Raw genomic sequence first — 9,275 nt, 5'->3', positions numbered from 1 at the left:
CCTGAACAGGAGTCAGAAGTCTGCCATAAATTTTGGAAGAGATTTGTATGTGATGTTCTGCATATTGCAAGCTTTTATAATAATAGAGCATATTGAAATGTTTGCCAAAATCTAGCAGAAGGATGCACTGAGTGTTAGGAAGCAAGAAAGGGGTGTTTGTATCAGTCAGAAATTCCAGGTCTCTCTTTCTTCATACCCAGCTCCTTCAAGAGGGAAGATGCCTGCCGGTACCCACCAGGAGGAACTTCTGTTTTGGAGCTTGGTATGGCCATTAGTTGAGAAATTAAACTTGATTCTATGCAGTTACTAAGAAATAATGTTGGGGTTTCAATTTTTCTACCTGTTTAATGAAGTTGTTGCTCATATGTAGAGTCTTCGTTGTTCAGAATTCTGTGGAAATCCAGATAAATGCTTATTATCTGATCCTTTTTTTATTTCCTATATTTTATATTCACTTCTCCAGGCTGCTTATGAGGAGCCAAGTTAATGGCATTTTATTAAGGAAATGCTTAGCTGTAAAAAAAAGTTTGTCATATATGGAAAGCAACAGCTGTGTTCCAAGATCAGTGTTGCAACTAGTTCCTGCCTCTTTCCTAGCTTCTCTCCACAGGATACATTTTCAAAACTCCAAAGGAGATGGATGCACGCAGCCAGTTTCTCCCTGATGGGTTTGTTCTACTAATTTACTGTAACATGCTAGCTCCACAGTTCACTGAGCCCCAATGAGCAGAGACTTGAGTCCACTTTAAAACTTAGGTCTCTAATAAAACAACAATGCAGTTAGGCAGAGTGCTGCCATAACGCTCTGCTGGTGACCCCAGCATGATTTTTTCAGCTAATAGAGCAGTATGCAGAGCAAATGCCAAACTTCATGTTTCTTCTCCAAACAAGGGAGATCAGAGGCATTTTATGGATGTGATAAATCCTTTTCTAAAATGCTTGCTTTTTCATTTGGTACGTAAGAATGTGCCTACTGTGCCAGTCTGCAGTCCCTTGCCATCCAATTCAGGGAAGCTTCTTTTCAGGTTAAGTTGATGACAAACAAGGGAGTCAATGGCTGGCCAAAGCTTTACTTGCAAACCTCTGCTGGCTTATGGTCCAGAAAAGCAAAGCAGAGGCACTGAACTATTTCTATATTCTCATCATATTTGCTGAAGAATTCTCTGGTAGTAGTTTATTTAATCTGTGGAGAAGCCTTAGTACTATTAGTATCATAAGAGAATTAGAAAATTGGTTGATTGTGGCTAGGGACAGTTATTACACACAAACTGGTTTAAGTGATCAGAAACTGGTTTAAACCTGCAATAGAACAGATGTTCAGTGCATATAAACGACTTTGAAAATGCTGAAACTCATTTGAGATAAACAAGTTGAATGTAGTATCAGACTTAACTGATTTGGGTCAAACTGGTTTATGCAATGTCTGGCCCAGAGCCCTTCCTTGTTTAAGTTAAATCACAGTCCCCCAGTATCCTGGCATGCTGGCTGGGCTGGGCGGGGCTCTCTGCTTCAGGGAGCTGGGCTGGTCCCTCTCCTCTGCTCCCTAGTTGCAGCTCTGGCAGAAACTGCACATACAGGGTTTCTGCCTGGCTTCCTCCTGCTCCCTCTCACCACTATCCCCTCTGCCTTCCGCAGACACCTCTCAGCATTAGCTAACATACCATGTGCTGCCTACGGTCTGTGCTGTGGAAGATGGGACAAAGGCAGACAGTGCTGCTTAGAGCTTTTTGGAGCTAACCAACAGGTAGCTGGTAATGTCCTTCCATTCCTTCTCTGGAACACATTGTTTAAGAAAAGCTTTGTTACAAATTACGCTCTTAAAGCCATGTGCAGTTCACTCTAGGCTGGTGCAATGATCACGCAGAGCAAGTATCCAAAGTCAGATACAGAATCTTTATTCGCTGCAGTGAGGTGCCTCCGAGGAGGGACCCCGCCTACCAGAAATAATACGATTTTATACTTTGTTAGTATGTCAGCGTTAGTTTGTGATTAGCTTGTGCTCGTAAAAATACCCAATCATCTATTAACTAAATCACTTCTATCCAATCAAGCGGCACTGTGAGTGTGAACACTGAAGTTTAACTCATGACTACATGTCCCATATATTTTTGCCCAAATGCATCTTACCTTATAAAAACAATCCTTGTACCACCTTCAAGGTTTCTCCGTTGACAAGACTCCTCTGTTGACTGGATTCAGCTAGTTTCATATCTCATCAGTAACCCTTACACCGTACCCCTCTTCCCTCCCAGCCGTCTCGTAAGTGCTGTGTCCGCTTTTATGAGATGGAGGCGAAAGGACAAAGAAACGGCCTCACTTTTAGCATTACAAAGCCTTGCTTTAGCCTTAAAAGATTCATGTACAACAGCTTGAACTAATGATAGAGACATAAATATGGGGTGATAAATGCTCCCTGCAGTATAACTAAATGCCATGTAAATCCCAGCTGGCTCCCTTGCTGACCTGTGAGGGAGGGGGACCCCTCCCTAATCAGAGCATCTTGATGGTGCCTGGCCATGCTCCCCCCTCAGCTTGGTACTGTGGAAGGAAAGTAAGAGCTACTCAAGTGCCCCACAGCTTCTAGGCTGAGCCACTGCAGGCATGTGCCTCCATTTTTTTTAATCTGGAGGTGAAGTCTATGCAGTTACAAACTGATTCAGCCTAGGCAGGTTAGACTAACCTGCAAAGATTGAATAAATTGAGGGTCAGGCTTTTTGAATGTCTGTCCCTAGCCTATGGGAGTTTGGCTCAGCCTCAACTGTGCTAAGTTAACTTGTTTTCCATGAGAAGACAATATGTGTGGAGTTCATGTGGGAAAAGAGGTATGTGTCTAGGAACAAGGCCTAAGGGGATATGAAAGCAATCTATATTCAGGACTGAGAGATTCGACAGACCTGACATAGTAGGATACTGTTAGTACAAGGCCAGGACTAGTGAAGTGGCTTCCAATACAAGTAATAAAAGATATCAGATTCATCCAAAGAACCTTGTCTTCCAATACAAGAAGCAGTTTTTGGAAGGAAGGATAGGGTAGAAGGAGAGTTCTGATTATGGGAGCAGTATGCCTATGTGTTTATATTTCCAGGACTGAGCAACTCTAACTAGGGGGAAAATATGTTGCCATTCTATAAGAAAGATAGTACTACCTTACTAGAGCAGAGGGCAAGGGAAGTCTTCAGGTGTTGAGGCCTGGAAACTTGAGTTCAAAAGAAGGGCAAGCAGTTGTTATAAAATGTGAAACTTGAGAAGTGCTATGTTAAACAAAAATATAGAGAAGAAAATAGGGTTATGTTTAATTTTGGATGTTAATTCTGGAAGGGGTGGACTTCTGTGATATAGCTGAGGGCTAAATCTGTGCTGAGAGCCAAGAGCTGACGGCTAGAAAGGGAAATTAAGTGAAAGAGCCTAAGCCAAGCCACAGCTGAAAATAACCACAGTAAAATCTGCAGAGTTCTCTATCTGTTGCTCAGCTCTGAAGCTCGGAAATAGTGTCTATTCGTACCATGAAAAGGGGAGTGTGCAGCATTCCTTACTAGATGCAAACAGTAATTTTTCAGGTTCCTGAGCATGCAGATTAGGTAAAAATTGGATGTTCCTTTTCCTTATGCTATGGCAACAACACAATTACCAGCTACAGTGTCTTCTGGCTATTATTGACTGAGTTTTAAATGATCCAATCAGAATCATTTAGAAACTAAAAACGTCACATATTTGAGAGTAAACCTTGTGACCAAAATGCATCTTTAAATAACATTTTCAAAACGTACTGAATAAAGCAAAACAAATACGTCCTTTTTCCCCCCCTAATTCCACGCAATATTTTGGAATTCATGGGAGCATAAAGGAACTGGCAGATATTTTGGAATGGGATTTCTCTGAGAGAGACCGACAGAATTATATTAAAATCATGTGTAGTAGTAGTAATAATAATAATAATATTTGAGAAGAGATTCAAAGCTGTCTCTGGCAAAGAATATGAAGACTCATTTTTCATAAGTGCCTGTGACCAGTTGGCACTGGTTAAAAGCACTTGGATGCAAAACTTATAGACATGCTTTTTCTTCTTTACAGTGTCCACGCATGGATAATTAGTTGTATACAAAGATTTTCTAGTCTAAACATCGCTGTTTGATGCCATCTGGTGAATACGGCTTTCAGGCTTTATCAAGATGAGAGAAATCCACTCTCCTCCTGACTCGGTGATGTCATTATCACTTGCAACCACTTGTAATCCCTTATACACCTTTCTGAAGTGCCTGTAAACTTCCATTATTTATGGAAAGGTCAGTTTGGCACCTGTTAAGTTCCATCTCTTCTCTGTCCAAATTTCTACTTCACTTCTTAATTCTGAATCAATAGGAAGTTTCAGTATGATTATTTTTCAGTATGATTATTTTCCATTGGTTCTCCACCTTTGGTATTTAAAAGATTTCTGGGAAAGAAAAAAACCGAAACAAAGCATTTCATCTTTTTTTTTTTTTTTTGCTTTAAAAGGTACTTGGAGTTTTTGTTTCTTTATAAAGCCAGGCGGTATTGTGGAAGCATAAAATACGAAATAATGTATCATTTCTCTTGGGGATCTTTTCTGATTTATTTTGTAGAGAACATTCAAGGATTTGATCTCGCTGAAGAAGAGGGGGAAAAAAGTATTTTATTAACCTCAATGCAGATCTTGACAGTGGTGTATGTCAATATTCTATAGAGTCCATTGCTGTACTCACAGGACTGCTGCCTCACTTAGCTGTCTGGCTACTATCTGCAGGATTATGCAAATTATTCTGTGAAATGTCACAATAGTGATGACTTCCTGTGTTTTAACTTGTGGTTCTAGCCAGAACTGGATGTTTCCAGAAGCCTACATGGATGTGACTAATTTGGGTATCTGCATAGTTTAATTTATGTATTTGTGTTTTCTCTCTGAATGGTTTACATTTGAACTATAATGACATTGGAGTCTTAAAACAAAAACAAAAACAAAAAAGCCCACCAAATAAAAAACACCCCCAAAACAAGAAGAAAAAAACAGGTGCAAATGTTTGAGATGATTAGTAAAAATAATTTAGCTACATACTCTATTCTTGCGATTTAGGTATATGTGGAGGGATGGGGTATGTTTTCTTTTCTGCGCACCATAATTTTTATATATATGAGGTCTTATTGCCAGTAAAGGGTATGGCAGGCCAGGCAAGTTATTCCAGAGCAGCTATCGCACCATACTCTCATGAAGGTTTATTTCAACGGTCCCAACTAAAAGTTTATTTTGCTCCTTCCATCTAGAAATAATAAAGATACACAGTTTGTCCTGATGATGGGATGGTAAAAACACCAGAAAAGAGCCATTGTAACAAGAAGAGTACAGTCTGTTACTTCCTTAGTCACAGCCCTCACCAGTTGAGGTGATCAGTTCTGCCCTTCTGCAGACAGGAAGTGGCCCCTGACATTTACGCAACAGCCAATAACCTTTCCCTTGTACATACAGATACTTGTGCTTCATTTTGTATTTTACGACAACTTGGTTTTGACTTCAATGTTATTCATTCTATAGTTTTACATATTTTGTTATAAACTTATTTTATTACCTTAATGTACCATTGTATTTGTGCATTTCCAGCATGATTTGCTCTTTCTGTCAAGTTGGATGTTCATCTCGCCAGCTACACTCATAACATCTTAAATCATATAACCCAGTTCTCTTGTCTTCCCTCACCTACCATGCTCAAGGGCATATTTCATCGCAGCTTCCAGTCAGTGTGTGTCTCTGTGACACAAAAATGGCGTGTGACTTAAGGAAATCCAGTATGTTTTAAAAGAAGTGTTGTCTCTCCTTAATCTGTGCATAGGCCACGTTTTGGCTCAATCTGACAATCCTTCCTCTGCTGCCCTATTTTCTAGTCCTTTTCTATAGCCTAATGCTCCCTCTTGTGGCAAAATGATATTTTACATCAACAGTGTACAGTAGTCCTTACAGTTATACAGTACTGCAAACTTTCAGCCACTCAACCAGAGGTAACACAAAGAAAGCTATTCACACAGCTAACATGGTTTGAAAGACTCCAATTCATTTAAAACATCATTCTTTTAGCAGTAGACATTAAAGCACTAATAGTCATGGAGAATATTTGTTCTGATATACTGTAGTTACTCAAATATTTCTTGCACGTTTTCCCCAAAACTTAGCCTTCCAAAGTTAGGGTGCATGTCTTCAACAAGGAAAAGGATATATTTTTTTTCCCCCAGAATAGCAGCAGCTGCATTTTTATTTGGGCAGTGCAGAGGAAGTCAACTGACTTTATGCTCATTAGAATCCACTTGATTGCTTCAAATTGCTCTTCACTCTACTTTATTAATAGTCTTCATGTTCCACAATCAAGCTATCCTTTCTTTGGTAGTTGCACTGACAGATTTGCAATTTAGCCACTACTGGTTCTCCTATTTTATTGCAGACTGGTTTAACTCTTTTTTTTCAAAATCTTTATATCTGCCAGTGAAGTTCAGTATTCAGCATCAAGTACAATTTCAGCTTTTGGCTGAGCAGCCAAGGGCTACTGAAAACCTGTGAGACTTAACCTCTGTGTTCCTGTTCTGACTAAAGGTACAGTTTTGAGTGCAGTCATAACTGGAAAAATCTTTTCCCCTCCTTCATTCTGCCTTCCTAAAAACTAAGAAAACTTACGTGGGATATGTACAAGAAAATTTTATATATACTACATGGCTGTAGCATCAATTTGTGATTAAGTTTTGGGGAAAGGAATGAGTAAGTGTGAAGGCAAAATATGCAGGGATGGTAAGTTTCCCTGCCCCCAGAATAAAATAGCATTGCGTTGCCCTAACTCATGGGGGCTCCTTGCTCCGCTCCTAACTCCCCGGAAAGGTCTTGGAGTCTGGGGGAGCTTAAGAACCTTACAGTATAAGAAACCAAAGATCCTGAAGCCAAAATCCACAAAGGTTTCCACTGGGGCCCTGTTTGTGGTTTGGCAGTATTCATGTAAACACAGATGAAATGTCCTGTTCTAGATGAATCAACATTTTGCAATGAAAACCTGTTTTCTTGAAAATTTTCTTATATTCTGTTTCCAAATTCCAGGGCAATGGCCTTGAAATGTGGAATGTAGCTTAATTTTGGACCGTTGACTTTGGCTCAAACTGCACCCCCAACCCCCACAATGTGCCCCATAAGGAATATGTTCACTGTCATTTAATGCACAATTAGCTTATTCAAATTATGAGCAAAGTACACTGACAACTAGCCAACTGAAAAACATTGCATAGGAAATCATAACGAAAAACAAAAGAACAATACCACTTGGAAGTTAAAAAGTACAAAAACGTGAGTTGGGGGGCTAGGTTCAATTTTTGACCCTTCTGCAAACTTCTGAACATTGCTTATTTTATTTGTGCTTCTGGTTTCTCATCTGCAACAAGGTAATGATCATACTTATCCATGTTACTGGAGTGTTCACAGCCTAACAGGATGTGTATGCAAAGTTCACTCAATTTTCACAAGATCCTTCAGCCATAAATCAGCTGTATTTTTTTTACTACCAGGAATAATATAGTTTCATCTGCAAACTTAGCCACCTCACTATTTGTCTGCCTTTCCAAATCATTTTTGAATCAGTGGCCCCCGGACCCATTATTGCATCATCAATTACCAAGTTAATGCCATATTTTAGATCAGCTACACGTGTGTTAACAATTGTCACATAAAAGGTCAACCAGCTATAAAGTTATTGCTAAAAAATGTGTACTAACTTTATAGCTGGTTGCTCTCCACCTTTAATTTGTAGGTGTAGAAGGGTCTTCCCCTGCAGCTGGGAGCCCCATCAGCTGACTGGGCTTCCAGCCACAGGGGTGCACCATGCACAACTAGAGCTGGGAGTCCTGCAGTTGAAGGGGACTCTCAACCTTGGCAGCACTAGGCATCTGTGGACTCTGAGCCGCGGCAGCCAGAGAGCACAACTTCCACCTCTCAGCCCTGGGAGTGTGGTGGGTCACTGCAGTTGAAAGATGTCAGCTGCTGTCATCTCCCATCTGCATGGGTATGTGGAGCACCCCTAGGGCTGGGACATCGCAGCTGTGGGGCACAGCGGCCGGGACCCAGGTTCCACAATTGTGGACTCTGGGTCCCAGCAGCTGTGAAGCATGACTGTGATCTCCCAGGCCTGGGGGGGCATGGAGTGCCCTTGTGGCTGGGAGACTGCAGTTGCTATAGTCTCTTAAATGTGGGGGTACGTAGTACGCTCCTTGGTCTCTAATTCCATAAGACCTTTATTTCGTTGAGAGTCCTCGGTGCCAAAAGGTTTTTGAAAGTCCGGATACACAATAGCAACTTGATTGCCCTCATCCACCTGATTGTTGCAGCTATCAAAATAATATACAGAAATTATGTTGACTCCTCCCTAGTAAGTCCTATTCAAAACCTATCCTGGCTTACAGACAGCTCCCTAACCTCAAATGATGCCTTTCAAGCAACACTAGTTCCCATGCTCACTAAGGCACCAGGTCTTGAAATAGGCCCAAATAGATTATCCTATTTTACTACAGCTTCTACCAGTTTGCCAAGATCAGAATTTAGGCTCACAGGTGTACATTTCTGTGGATCCCTCCTGGAGCCCTTTTTAAAGATCAGTGTTGTATTAGCTGGTAGAGAGGGTATTTTTAGCAAAAGATCACACCCTAAAGTGGTGGTTGTCAACCTTTTGGCCTTGTGGGCTAGATGAGTGTGTGGGGCTTGTCCATGAGCCAGAACAGACCCTGGGCACCTGGATTGGGCCCTCCATGGCCTCGGCTGGCCCCCACACCCTGGAATTGGCCCTGTGCAGGCCCTGCACATTGGGATCAGGGCTTCAGGGCCTCATGTCACCTTTGTCTGACCCTGAATGCCTGGATTGGGCCTTGTGCTGACCCCATATGGTCCTGCTACCTCTGCCTGGATTGGTGTGCTGGGACCAAGTCCTGGGGCCCCATGTGCCCCCACCTGGCTCTGTACACTGGGACTGGGGACCTGTGTCACCTCTATCTGGCCCCACAGAATCAGTCCCTGGACCCCCAGACTTCCCCTGCCCAGCCCTGCATGCTGGGATTGGGGCCTGGTGCCACCTCTGCCTGGCTCCATGTGCTGGGATTAAGACCTCAAGGTCCTGTACTATTTCTACATGGCTCAGGGGTGGTGGGCCACTTAATGAGTTCTGGTAACATATTGAGGGCCACACCTCTCCCCCTACCCTTTCCCCCATCCCTGGCTGTGACCAGCATGGTAACCTGTACCCACCCAC

The sequence above is a fragment of the Crocodylus porosus genome, unplaced genomic scaffold, assembly GCF_001723895.1.
Source record: "Crocodylus porosus isolate Cpor-Errol unplaced genomic scaffold, CroPor_comp1, whole genome shotgun sequence".
In the NCBI taxonomy this organism is placed as follows: Eukaryota; Metazoa; Chordata; order Crocodylia; family Crocodylidae; genus Crocodylus; species Crocodylus porosus.
This window is presented reverse-complemented; position numbering follows the sequence as displayed.